The sequence below is a fragment of the Hetaerina americana genome, unplaced genomic scaffold (assembly GCF_022747635.1).
Source record: "Hetaerina americana unplaced genomic scaffold, ioHetAmer1.1.p SCAF_9, whole genome shotgun sequence".
In the NCBI taxonomy this organism is placed as follows: domain Eukaryota; kingdom Metazoa; phylum Arthropoda; class Insecta; order Odonata; family Calopterygidae; genus Hetaerina; species Hetaerina americana.
Genome location: NW_027287538.1, coordinates 23,982,975 through 23,998,270, shown reverse-complemented (window position 1 = coordinate 23,998,270; position 15,296 = coordinate 23,982,975). Strand labels below are relative to the sequence as shown.

Here is a 15,296-nt window from a genome sequence, read left to right as displayed (position 1 = left end):
AATTTAACAAAAGGTCATATTTGACTTGTTGCCGCTTGCCATTTTTAACCGTCGAAAAGAAACAGAAAAAAGGCAAAAGGTAGGACTAATTCAGGAGTTCTGTCGTTCTTGAAATCCGACGGTGAAAAGTGACGAAAATTAATGCTCTCGCGCGAGCAGTAACGTACAAATGAGTGCGAATTACCACTTCCCGTGCACGAGGAACAGTAAAGCGAAGTTGGGAAGAAGTTTTTTTTTTAACTTGATAAGCAAACAGCGATACATCATCGCGTGATGGCACACAAAAGAGAAGAGGGGGTAGTAGCAATATAAGGTCAAAACCTCCCCTCCTATTTCCCTCGAACTTCCACGACACGTGCGAGTAGTCGTTTCGTTCCGGAGACATTTCGTATTCACTGCGCGAGCAACCACCGTCGAATAGGTGGGTACACCGATTCATCTTCCTTGACACTTACCTCACACCCCGAATAATATATGTATATCTACAAATGTATCAGACTAATTTTGCTGGTCAACGTCTCTCAATGGAGACAGAGAGGGAGAGAGTCTAGTGTGGGCACACTTACGACGCTGTGACCTTGATATTGAAAGTTTAGGGGTAGAGGCGGGCGATATGACTATGATCAGTTAAAATCGAAGCTTACCAATAGGCGATGAATCGATTCGATGCTACGTAATAGTTTCGATATTGAAATGTATCGATTGTTTTGTTGCGATACTTTTGCCGATTCGATTATTCTTTTCGAGGATCTTTTTAGAAAAATTAATTTTCTCTACTTTTACAATTCCTCAGTGAAAATATTTGGAATGTAGCCCCCTTTATGATTAACATTACACCCCCGCGAAAGACGACTCGTGAGTAAGCGTATAGTTAATAAAGAGGGTAATTCGTTAGTGAACCCTCCCTTGTCGTAAGGCTGTCATGAGTAGATCTTAAAACTTACTTCACGGTCACATCACTTCATCTTAAATTAATGAAAGTCCTTACTCCAAACTTATTACAAAATATTACCAGAGCAGTATTCCGTACGTTTAGCGTTATTGATATGTGTTCCATGTATTATACAGGAATGAGAGATAATTGGAGCATTTCGAGTAATAAAGTAATAGAATGAGTATTTTTTCTCAATAGAGAACTAATTAGTTTTCTTTTTATCTCCAATTTTTATATGGCTTCACTAATTTTAGTGGATCATATATTTATCGCATTGTCGGTGGGTCTCGAAAATTAGCAGCAGGGTATCTTGAAAACATTGTATGCTTAACACTTTTGATTAGGACAGCAAAATTAGGGTTACTTCCCCAATTGGTCCTACATATTTTTATGCAATAAATTCAGCCGTTATTACGTATTGATTATACTAATATTTTACCTTTTATTATACAGAAAGGCATTAGTAGAACTATGAAAGTACTACGAGAGAGTACCATGAAATGCAAAATTCAAAGAAACTATGGAGATGCCGCGGCAGTAACTTTTAGCGGAGTCATCCGCTAATGCGCATTATTATGCAGCACACATGCTATGAAATGTTTAATGTTTCTTCCCTCAAAATATAACGGCTAGATTTAAATTTATTTCAAAACATTTTAACATTCCACTTGTCCTTTTCCCGAAAGGCCAGTATGTAAAACCTTCGATAATTATTCGCCGGATTTTCTTCAGCTTCTTTAGGTGCCGTTAAGGTTCCCTGGCCAATATTGTCCCAGGCTCATAGGAGAACCTCTTTAATTTATAAAGAGAATCGAGAGAATCGGGGAAGACGATTACAAATATGTGCAAACAATGAGAAACATGGAAACGTGTCTTTGAGCGTCAAAAAGAGAAAGTATTAATTATGGTCGACAATTAGAGAATACGAACTAGTCATTAAGGTCGCGCTGGACCCGAGATGGGGCAGTGAACGAATTGATCTCTTCACCTCAAAACAGTAGACTATCACGCCGTTGTTGTGTTAAAAATGTTATTAGTGGATGACTTTCCGTGCAGAATCATCAAAACCATTTCGCGGAAACGTTCACAAAAATTGAAAATACCTCCTATCTACGCCACGTATCAATTATATTTTCTTCCGAGTAGGGAGGGTTATTTAGATGTGATTTTTGTAGGCGTTAGAATTACAGTTTGCGATGAATGGGGCCAGACACGGATGGGCGTTAATTCGAACAGTATTGTTGAGAAGACGGCGTAGCCATAAGGAGGAGTGGGGAGGGAGGCAGAAGGGTTGATGAGAAATACACCTCCGGACCGAGGAGGGAGGGGACCATGGAGGAGGGGGGAGGGAGGGTGGTTGGTGGGAAATCACACTTCTCCCCTCACCCCATCCTGCCGATTTGCACCTCTCTTTTGTTTTTTGGGGTCGACCTGAGCATAACTCGAGGCTTGCGTGTCCGGAGTTAATAAAGAGCGTGCCCTCGGGGGTCACGCCCCACGCGTGCACCGAGTGTAAACTGGGCGGCTTCGTGCCGCATGGAGTGGTGCTTCAACGTGAGGCAATCGCGACGGTCGCGGGAAGCCGGGGCACGAATGAAGCATTAAAGGAGATTTTGCGGATTCCGCGAGACGCCCTGGCAAATGCCATGACAAGAGCGGAGCGGCCTATCTAAAAATAATAATAATGTTCATTAACGCGAAGCTTTAATCTAAATTGACTTCTCGAGTCGGTCTCATTGAGTGCCATATACTACAGTAAAGAGAGTCTTCTCATCAATCTCTCTCGTGTGGTGAAATAGCTTGGAAACTATTGAAATTAAATTTAAAATACTTCGCCTTTCCACATTAAACTATGTTTTATTTGGAAAGGCGAAGTATTTTAAATTTAATTTCAATATGAAGAATTTCCACCAAGTAACGCCAGAAACTGTTTTATTTAGCTTGGAAACCTCGAGCGGAATTTCAAAATGTTCGATGTAATACATGAGTGAGTGAGAAAATCATTATTAAAAAAATTTAAAAATGGCGATTTAAGATGTAGTTAATCAAAAGAGATGCAAAAAGTTTTTGTCCTCTTCAACGATTCACCGAAAAAAAATTTAGCGATTGATTTCTTTATTTTACCCTACGGATTTAAAACTTGGCGTGCGTTTTAAATTAGTTGAATGCTGATATTTTCTTCATGCTGTAATCTATTGAGGTCCTTGGCATACCGGGGAAGATATGGCTGCTCATAGGAAAATATTATTCAACCTAATGTCATGGTTATCTATAGGAGTGACCCGTATCGTTATTGTACAAGTGAATACATTTTGATACAGTAGTAAATAAGTAATTTAGAGAAAATATTTGGGATATTGAATAAACGCAAAAATACTACATTGATTGTATTAAGTTAAAAGTGAACTATGATTGATATACATTGTCCCTCACATTTCCGGAACTACCAAATCTTAAACTGTTATTATGACCTGATTAAAGAGTACATATTAGATATTTTGGATGGTTTGAAAATGGATGAACCGCGAGCAAATAATATTATTATGTACTATAGACCTCGAGAATTCTAACATAGCGTAATGAAATGCAGGAAAAAATGTGTACTATATCCACGCATATTAATAAGCGAGATATAAATTGTAATGGCCCCTTTATATTTGTACTTGTATGGGCATTCGCTTTGGGTTTTGGATTAATACCGATCGTGACACCTAAATATGAGTCAAAAGCAGCTGAATTAAGTGAAAGGATGACTGAAATGGATCTGATGTGCCGCGTATGGGTGGTTAGCGAACCAGCAACTTGTTCATTGGCCACCCGATTTTCAATGACGTTATTATTATCTTAATCTCCCGCCATTAAAATGATATCGGAAAGTTTCAGCCATTTAAAATTAGAAGCGTATGACGAGGTACAATAGAAAGCATACGTGACACATCCTATCCATTTCAATTCTCCTTTCCTGGTAGCATTATTTGGCTATATAAAGGGGAACGCGTAATCGCCGATTACAAAGGATAATTTGCTTATCCACTTGAATTTATTTTCTCTTTAATCAACATTCATGATGCACGTGTGAATCCGTGTTTGTTTTCGTAATGGTTTGCTTATTGGGACGCGTTCCATTTCCATTCCGAACGTGGTTGACGCGGTATCATTCTTCACCAATCTCCGTTCTTCGTAACACGCCCTCAGGTTGGAGCACGCATTCGCCATACTCGAGTGGCTAAACTTGAAGAAAACGAGGGTAGAAAATGACCTTTATTTACGAATTTGGGCGTGAAAGTGGGTATGTGTGCGGGCTATTAGCATTGCAAGGTGCCATTTTTGAGACGTAAAAGGTAGAGTACTTAGAGCAGGACTGTGGTTATATGCGTTTCCGTTTCACCTTGGACCTACTTTGCCTGAAGATTGACGGAAATCGTTTTCCCTGTCTCTCTCTTTCTCCTCTCACGGCACTTGTCAATTTCCTTGTTCGATTGGGAACGAGAGAGAAATACTTGGGCCGTATGTTGAACGATATTTTCCCAAATCGTGAAGAAGAAACAAGATACTTATATTTCGGCGAATTAGCGCGAAACGAGAGATTGAGGGATTTGAGTACCTGCACTTTTCTGGAAAACGAAAAATAATAAGTGATTTGATTTTCGGATTTTTTGCAATGAAACAGATTTAAGAGAAATATGTTGTAGAATCTGCAGCGTGAAACTGTTTCTTGCGTATTAAAAAAATTGATAACAATATGAAATGAATTCGTTGATTTTGCATCGGAGTTATCTTCAAATTGAAATTATTGGTTCTTTCTTCACCGTTGTTTTGGGTACAAAATGTAATACCGACCTCGTATATTCTTTGGTTCGTTTATACTTGTAATGGCCCTTGACTCACGAATGATTTATGTTGTATCACGTTTGGAGAACTTGCTCAGGAAACATATTCATTTGAATCTCAATTGATTATCTTATTGCTCAATCGGTACGCAATTTAAATAAGTACGAAAAAATACGATTACGAAAATTAACATTACATTACGTTAACCATTTGAAAAAACTTCTACGGTTTTTTATGCTATGATATTTTTGAAACTCCATTGCCAATGAAATAGCAATGGAGTAGAAGTGAAATCACAGCACGGTCATCATAATAAAAAACAAAATTCTCGCTCCCACGTGAGCTCTTACGGTATTAATAATTTCAAATCCAAGCAGGAACTCTCTTTTCCCGTAGATGGATTTGGGACCAAATAATCTCTGAATATTTTAGTTGGTTTCGTATATCTAAATAGGGTTTTCCCTCAGTTTCCGAAGAAACCAGTTGCAAGTTTGCCCCTATTGAGCTCATCGGAACACCGATTCCGTGCCAAATTGGCCGAAAAACTCGGGGAAACTTTTGGTGCGGAGACGAGACCCAGTGCATTGGGTTGAAGTCATCCCAAAGCGTCTTAGCATCAAGAGAGTCAGACTTCCTCGGCGTACTTTCACCTTGAGACCCTTGGGGACCGAGAAAGATGGCAGGTGGGGGAGAAAGTGTTGGGGAAGGAGGAAGAAGAGGAGCCGAGGGAAGGAGCGTCGGGAGGGGGGGATGGATGGGATGAAGGGGCGGGACTCACTGGAAGCGGGATGCACAGGAGGGGAGGGGTGCGTGTCTGATGTGGAAGAGGAAGACGCCACTCGAGAAAGCAATGCACGGCGGCTACTGAACGCGACCGACCCCATTTTTCCCCACTCCTCCACATCTCGGAATGTATAACCAACTCCTCACCCTTTCCATCCCCGTCGCATCCGACCCCTCTGGCCTATTCCAGCACGAATCTCCCTAAATTCCTCTACTCGGCTCTCACAACCTTAGGGGATACCCTACGAGTCTTTTATTACACTCGATATCGAAAGGATTAATTTTTGGAAGCCTATCATTCCCCTGAGATATGAGTCGTAAAGGAGAACGTAATTAAAGAAACTGGACGAATATGCATCACCAAGTGTACAAAAACAAGGTAAATGCACTCAAACTCTAAAAATTAGTTAGACATAACAAGAGAGTAGAAGGTTACGTAGAAATTAGGACCCGCTCTGAGATAACTACGGGGTCGATAAGTGTAGTGAACCCATAGCTGTTTTTACTATTTTTTCAAGCATTCCCTCGTAACGAGACAAAAACTAAATCACTCTTAAACCTATAGGTACATAAATTATGACATTTTTGATGGAAAGTTATTTATAACATAAAAAAGTCATTGGCGTCAATTCTATTTAACAGTATGTAGTATCGAATTCATTGTGAATCAAAGGTTATCCAATGGCAGTCATCGCGGTCAATCAACATACATTTTCATATGTAATGGCTCTAGAGACAAAAAAGGTATTTTCTTCTTTACCACGGTTAATCCTGGATGGCCACTCAGTTTGCGTGTTTCTAAAAATTTGAGTTGCCGATCAAAATAGAGAAATCGTAGCAGCTTACCACAATCAGGAAATTCAGTTCCCTCGAGTGAAAACAAGCGCGTAATCTCCCGGATTAAATGTTTTAGAAAATATAACCGTATTCGTAATTAATATGACAGAATTCTTCGTAGATCGTAGAAATTCGTCCTCTGTAATGTGCCTCCTTCTATGTTTCTGGATCTTTTAATTAAAATCTTTAACTTTATTTTTCGATATGGAATGCGTGAGATTTTTCAAGATAAATACATTTCTCAATTGCGCGTTTTTGTTTAATTTGCCTTGTTGAAACAGAGACGGAAGTAGTTGAGTCGAGGCCGAGGTAGCCCGAACAGAAAATTTCATCAAAATAAGTTATGATCGTAATTTTGAAACTCGCACACATAGAAAAAATTTTCAGGGGCGTTACACCGCTATTTTTGTGGGTAGTATAGTAAATAGGCACAAACAATTTCAAATTAAGATGAAATCTTATGTATGAATCTTACGTTTATATTAAGTTCCATCCTAGTCTCAGGGGATATATTCTAGTGCAAAATTGTTTTTTTCATAGAAATTAAGGTATTTTATAAACATTACGCTTAAATAATCGTTGATTATTACTTAAATACCTATTATGTACCTGTTCGGAAGTTTTAGCGGATATTTTGAACAGTAAATATGAAATAAATTTTACGTTGCATACGATATAAACATTAGCAATAAAGTTGGATTGGGGACAACTCACTTATTACTAGGCACGGTATATAAAATTCACGTGCCAGTTTACCTGAGCGATTTCTTTTTCGATCTGTCGCCTGCGGCTTCCCGGCAAGATGCTTGCCGAAACATTACAGAGCTTGGATGATACTAACGGGGCCTTAAGGCGTCACCCGGAATCAAACCCTGGGACATCAATAGCATTCAGCTCCATTTAGACTACCATGCAAGTAATACACACTATATATCACTTGAGTTTGACCACGGTTTCAAGGATTATGCTTAATTTCCAAACCATTTAGTAGAAAAACGATCATTGCAATACTTGCGTGTATTCATTGTGGTATTGTATCAAACTGTTTACCAAGTGCGTGTGCCCGTATAGCAAACTTCAACTGGTGAATTTATTGCTTCGGAATTATATTTACTTATGTATTTCTTTCAAATAAACTAAAGTCAATCAATTTCCAAGTGCACAAAACGCTTTTATTGCATTCTGACACGGAATAATTTACAACATGACCGACCTATGTTACGAAATGGAAGCATAATAACTGGCTTTATGCACCAGACGGAGTAACGTGGCAGTTTTTAGAGTTACGCAAGAGTGTTTGCACCGCGGTGGATCTAAAAATAAACACTGCAGTGAAACACTGAAAGGCTTTTGGTCACCGTTAAAGCTGATATAAATTAGTATTTTAAGACCCAGTGCTCCAGAAACAGAGTTATGGTCCATTCGTAAACCACACCGGACACCGCGGTGGTATTTTTTTTTTTAAACATGAGAGCGTTGGAATTGCGGTTGGTTGGTCCGAAAATAAACCTGGCAGTAAGTGTTGAGATGCGTTTTGATCGTCGCTAACGGCACATTGGAATCAGCCTTTAAAAAAAATAAAACCCAGTGCCCTAAAACCGGAGCTACAAGACCGTTCGTGAAGTCGGCCAAAATTCTTTAAACCCTGTTTTCGATTATCGTCAAGAGGGTGGCCGCTGAGGTGAGAGTCGCCACGCGAATTTTCTCGCTTGTTGTTTTGGGTCTCCGGTCTCTCAGTCGAGGGCAACGCGGCAGCTCGCCCCCACCTTATAAAAGGTTTTACGTCCCTCCCCCCCCCCCCCCGGACCAACCCCGAGTTCCCAAAGACTCCGCAATTGCTACCCTCCCCACCAACGGCAACGGCGAAGCCGCAAGAACCACCACGTTCACTTTCGACCACTTTCACTTCTCGAATCAACATTGTCAACAATGACTCTGCGCCCCAGTGGAGCCAGGATGAGAGTTCGGGGCGATACATAGCGCCACCATCTCGAACAATGGACTCCTGAGGATCATGACGAAGCCTCCATCGCTCAAAAATCATCCCGTCCTTCGAAGACGTCCCCGCCTCTCTATGCCCACCTATCCTTTCCCTCTTGCCCACATGCGCCATTTTCCGGATATGTGCCCCCCCCCCAACTTCCCCACATCAAAAACCCCCCAGTCATATTCCGATCACGATCCACACGCGGAACTAAATACCTAATCTCGAATTTCTCTCTCTCTCTTTCTCCGTTTGCCTCGGGGGTTTTGAATCCTTTTGAGGGATTAGCAGCTTGGATTTGGAGTTTTGGGGTCAGCGTGGCAGCGGCATATTCGCGGTGGAGGTTCGTGATCTAGGTCGCTCGCCCGATGCAATGTCACGCGTACAGGTGGGGTGGTGAGGTGTGGAAAGGGATCGCCCGCGTGGTGCGACCCAGACCGGGGGCTGTGCGGGCGATCGTGAGGGTGCATCGGCTATGATGCCCTAGAGAGTACAGCGCAGGGAAGGGGACTCTCGCGAAGGCGAGGAAGTTTGAAAGGGAGTCATCAATCTGTTTTATTTATGCATTTTGCGCTTTCCCGTCAGATTACTACACACGGGAGAATAAATAGATTAAGGGAGAGTGAGGAAGGATAGAGAGATTTAGCACGTATAGGTTTCGGTTAATGTGTAAGGTTTAAGGTTGTCATACGACTGTATCGACTCGCAGCTTTCTCCACTGCCCACGCCCGGTTCCGAAATTCCCGTTCCGAATAAAATTTACGTAGAATATATATATATATATATATATATAAATATATATATATATATATAGATATATATATATATATATATATAAATATATATATATATATATAGATATATATGCATATATATATATATATATTTTTTTACATATATATATACAACCATAAACACAGTTATCAACCCGAAGGTCGGTTTGGTAGGTGATGGTAGAGTTCACCCAGTAATAATCCCGATATATATATATATACATATATATATATATATATAAATATATAGCTTAAGTGAGTTTTCGGGTACCAGGTCTTCCTGGGAAACCACAACCGGCACAGTGAAAGGAACTTTGATGTATTTTTGTTCATCTTAGTTAGATTCGGCAGCACTTGAAACTGAAAGGAAGCATCATTAATGAGAAATAATACTTCAAATCTACTATGCGGGTTTAAAAACAAAGTATAATTGCGCGATGCGTCGTTACTTAATTTGCGTATTCGGCGTTCGACGTTATATCTATCATCCAACAACAGTTATCAAACCTGAAGGTTCAGGCAAAACCTGTTGGGTTGATGGGTGACGGTCGATCTCACCTAGTACAAAGCACGACGGCGTGTAATACTTACACATTAACAGAGTAATAAGGGTGGCCAATTTTTTTTCTGTGCCGCTCATGGTTTCACAGGAAGATCTGTTACCTCTAAAATCACACAGATTGGGCGAAGCGGAGGGTGTCTACAGGACGGTATTATATACAAGTATGTAGATATGAAGTAAGAAGTCTAAGCGCTGTTTTTTTTTCTGATCATTTTCTGTGGAAAGGCACTTTGGCCATCTTAGTCATAGGAGTTTGGGATGAGTGACCCATCTGAAAATACCAATTATCAACTTATTTGCTTTCCCATTCCGAGTTTTAAATTTTCTAAATTGAGGCCATGGGGTAAAACTCGAACAAGGACTTAATACTCGATCAAGTTACGGGGTGACAAGCGTCAATGTTTACAATGGAGAGCATTTACCACCTTGGGGAGATAAAGAGTGAGAGAGAAAGAACGAGGAAAGTCCATACAAATATGTGGAGAGGGAGAGATAGAGAGAGAGAAGGAGGGAGGGGTTATACGTGCATTGAGGAGATGGAGAATTCCTACGCAGCGCGCTTGTGGCGTTCCACTTTCAAATCCGAATTCCAGCGAGTGGGCGGGCGGGAGCCCGTGCCGGAGCGCCGGCGGTGTTCGGAGGCACACGCCCTGCCTGCCACCCTGTGTCCCCACGACTCAGCCCCCGCCCCTTTCCTCCTTTCCCTCCCCCGGCACACCCTTCAAACCGCCCGCCCCTTGGGATATGTCCACCCCACTAGCGTTAATCGGTTACATCGACGTCCGGCCTCGCATTGCAATTAATGACATTATTGTTGCTCCGGGGTTCGGGGGGGGGAGGCAGATGAAGAAGTTGCGAAATGCCTCTTGCAGAACGGGATGTCTCCAAGTTACGAGCGTCATATTTGCCAATGGACGAACCCAGCAAAAGTTTGTGTGTATCTCTCCACTTTTGAAAGTCCCGCCAACAAAATCTCCGAGAGTTCGATCAATTCGATGGTTTTACAAACTCTGTAAATCTACATATTTTTACGAAATTCGTTATCAACTGCTGCAGTCTTTATTGCTCATATATTAATATCGGGAAGTGGGTGGCATAAAAATGACTCGGGTATGATTCGCAGTATAAATTGTAGCAGTTGTGCTTTGAAGTTTTTTTTCTGGGTTTTGGAATGTTAAAAAAAACTTTTATATGGTGACAGACTATGAATTAGGGTCATGAAATTTTGAATTTATGCAATAAAGCACAAACAAATACATTTAAAATGTTTTTCAAGAAGTAACCGATATAATTCATGGGTTAGGAGTAGTCTTAAGTATCGGGAAGAAGGAGTTGAGGATATCAACCAAACCTTCAAGAATGAATGGCATTTATCAAGCGCACAATTATTTCTTAGCTAATGCAATAAGCATTAGCACGGAAAATAATTGAAGGCTCTACTGTACAAGTCTTCGGATTGTAAACTATCGGATGCAATTAGTGAACTCGCCGTACAGAAACTAATGAAATTCGAAAGTTCTTAATGTCTCTGGTCAATCAAGGACGATACACCACCTTCAGTAATTCGTTTCCGCATTCTTCCCATGTATTCCCAATTTTGGAAAAGGTTAACAAAAAATCCTGAAATCCAGTTTGATCATGTCGTATTATTTTATTCAAATGAATTGACTTTCGCTCTTTGGAAGAAATAATGACCCAGTTTATGCTTGGAGGTAGGTATAAACTCTTCTTTTTCTTACGAGTTGGAATTTCCAGAGTTCTGAGGCCTGAGATGAGAGTTAAATTTGCATAAATGTACTTTGTAAAAATTATTATGCATATTATATATATATATATTTATACATATATACTTTTTTCATGTTTACATGGCAATTTTACAGCCTATTGATGGACAGGTCTTCATTCAAAATATCTTCAATCAAAGTCAGGTCGGCATTGGCCTTTTATAATTACTGATACTAGTTAGCCGTTGATGACGATGATCCAAATTGTTTGTTCGCATTTCTGAATGCTAATTATTTATTATGAGAGGACAGATTTGTAAACTTCATGGAACGAATTATTTTAAAATCACGATGACGTAATACTTCATGTTAAATGGGCATTGTTCCGAAGCGCCTAATTTAATTTCAAACTTAGGACATTGTCATTAGTTTCAGAACAATGAGAAGACCCATTTGGTACATTGTATGGAAGAAAATCAAATCCATATGAAAGAGCATATAATAAAACTCCTATAACAAGTCTTGAGATTCGCATCTATGCGTGGAAACGCCCTATTCGACGTAGCAACTATCAACTGCGTCGGAGTGCCTCCACTAAATAATTGGTTTCCTTAACTATAATAATATACGCATTTAGCGATGAGAATTTTCACAGTAATTGAAGTAAAACCATGATAATTAAAATTGCTCGAAACTTGGAGATTCAAATCACCCATGAAGTCGTTTCCCCTCTTACATTTCTAACTAACCCACCAGGTTCTCAAATTATTTACGATCTGCACGCTATGCATTAAAAAAAAGAAAAGAGGACCCTTAATGCGATTTTAAATGTACTAATTGATCTCAAGATGCAATGACGAATTAATTTCGTTATTAAAAGTCATTGGTAAAAGTACCTGGAGGCAATTGCGTCACTGCCTGCAGATAAAATTACGTCACGCGTTCCTTTTACATTTCCGACACATTCCATCTGTGCCATACTTTGAAAGAGATTTTCAACAACCTTTAATATTACAAAACCCCCGATCCTAAGTCTACGTAATTTTTTTTCAAAGCCGCTGTTAGGAAATCGACCGATAGGGAAGAGGAAGTGACTGGAATAGACATTTTCGACAGAGCGAAAGGAAGAAATTGAAATAAGGACGTGGATATTTATTTGCATTCCTCTGATTTGTTCAGCAGCCGTAAATGTTGAAATGTTTCCTGATGCATTTGCTATAGCTTCAGAAACCTACCTAAAAGAAATAGGGAACTTATTTTTATTATAATAGTCAAATTTAGACTTTCGTTTCAGCGTTTACAAACTTGGCAGTGGGACAGCGGCTTATTTCATTCCTTTCGACATCAAACTGTTTTTAGTGGTCTTTAGACCCTATTTTTCCACTATTCCTCCCTTTCCTTTTGTTTAGGTCATAATAGCTATACGGAGGGTACCAAGGTGAAAGAAGCGGATAAATTATTTCGTTTTGTTCCCCTAGCCCATTGCTCATTACCAGGAAGGGACGTTTTCAAAGACCACGAATGACACTCACCTATTATCTTAGCATGAATGGATTGTCCCGTTCGCCTTGGAAGACTGGATGCGGGGATACCTGGAATCTTTCGTCCTTATCTCGCTTCCAATTTGCTTCGTGTGGTTTACTAAGGCTCACTTTACAATACGCTCCGGTATTCGTCTTGACTGAAAATCACTTTTTTTAATATTCGTAGAAAATATCTAAAATAAATGTCTGTATATTCTTGCAGGAATGCATAGTTAAATTTCATTTATATCGAAATATTTTATACACTTCCCACTAATATTGGCTCCTCTTTCTACACTGACCTTGTTTTACTATTGAATTCTGTCTGTAAATTTTAACTCGGAGCACATTTGGATATGGTATTTAATTCCTAACAGTGGAATGAGATTTTGATGAGGACATCATATCTTCTTCACTCTATCAAAAAACTATTAGCGTAATTACTTTTTATTATTATTTAAAATTAATAAAAGAAACATGCGTGGTTTTCCAGTGGTTAGAGTATTAGGCTACTGTCTGTCTGAGTATGATTTCCGATGACCCATTGGACACCCTCATCTTGGCTCAAGCTGTGTAATTTCTTTCGGGCACCAGTTCTTCCTGGGGTACTGCAGATGGAACAGTGAAAGGAATTTAAGGGCCCTAATTAACCTGATGTGTAAATTCAACACACTAAATATAGAGCTTTGCACCAATTAATTAGTAGATACTATAAGGTTCGTCTTTTTTTTGGAAAAAGAGCGGTGGAGAATTCTCATAGGATTTTCACTCTCTCTAGCAAATAAAATGGTCCACTCTACCATACTCTTCCAAATCAATGAGTGCTCTGCTGAGTTAAATCAATTACTTGAATCGCTTAGGAATTAAGAGACGATGACAACCATTAATAAATGTGGAGATGGTTAAATTGACAACCATTTTCCGTTCAGTATTGAGTAAACTGGGAGACGAACATCCAACGTCGACTATGTACAGGTTGTGCTCGTTGCCGTAAAAAGATACGTATAAGCACCTCGAGAATCCAAAATATTTTTCAAGTAAATTAATTACTTTAGTTTATCTAGCTCTCTCAAGCCACATACCGATTAAATATTGCTGTTGTGGTCGCAGGAAATTTCAACTGTCATTGTTCGCCAAAAATTTGAATGAATTATGAAATCATATAGATACCTCTTTTGTTTCCTCGGCGTGAAAGTCTAACGGAATCTTGAAATTAGTTGAAAAATTGCAAAGTTTATCTAAATTGTGCAATATAATCAGCATTTATGCTAATTTTACGGAGCGAGTATTGAAATCTCCAGTTAATTTATTATCTTTGCCAAACTTCAATTAAATAATGAATTTTCTTAATTCATTTTTTTTAGGCCTACTATTTACTACTCATTGCGCGCGCGGAACATTAGTGAGGGTAGTGTTTCACTAGTAGGGCGCAATTTCAGATGAGCTCTGCCCTTACCTAGAAAAACAAATTGTCGCTTGAATTCTCTGTTTTTATATTACCTCTTATAATGTGTGAGGACTCGAAATTCTTGGGAAAGGACTTGAAATCGATGGATATAGCATTTCTGCGTAGGTACGAGAAGATGCTATATGAGATACTAAGTAAAGAGACGGCCCACAAGAGAGAATGAAATAGAGATTATAAACTTTTCCTTTTATTCCAGAGAATCGAAAAATCTCAGACCGCTCTAGCATTTCATCATTTCCCATTAGGAATAAATACATTTGCGCGGTCCGAGGCAGGGAGGTGTTGGCGCGCCAATCTCGATATTTTTCGCGGGACGCGGACAAGCGAGTGAAAGGTGGGGGGTAGGGGGGCTGGGAGGATAGGGCGGAGTTGGCGCCTCACCGGTCTCGCCGGCGCCTCTCGCAGGCGACGCCGAGAGGCGCCATCACCTCCCTGAGTGTCATGAGATTCGACACGCCCGCCATACGGGGATACGCACACCGCAAATATCCGTACTAATGCCCATGCGAATTTCTCGGGGGACTGCGTCACCCGCGCGCGAGAGATCGGGTTTGTGAAGGCGTTCCGCGTGTGTGTGCTCGAAAATGGCAGAGAAAAATACAGTCGCGGAGCGCACGACGACTCTCCCGACTCCGACGACGCCTACTTTCGCCAAACGGCCACATGCTCTCTCGCATGTGATTGCTCCCCTCCTCCCCATCCCCACCCACCCTCCGCTCTCAACATCGATATGGGTGCGAAAAATGTCTTCCCCTTTCCCTCGCGAATCCCACTGGGATTTCCCCTTCGGCCCCATCCCTCCCCCTCCCGTCCTCCTCCGGCTTAGCGGTTATTGTGGAAGGCACCGAACTGCTGAGGTCACTCGTGCCGTCTGCAA

The 15,296-nt window shown here is 40.4% G+C and overlaps 1 protein-coding gene across 2 annotated transcripts in view; it reads right to left on the bottom strand.

Annotated features, from left to right (window-relative positions):
- The window catches only part of serp (chitin deacetylase-like protein serp), an 82,852-nt gene that overhangs the window by 48,256 nt on the left and 19,300 nt on the right, over window positions 1–15,296 (bottom strand). The window lies entirely within an intron of this gene.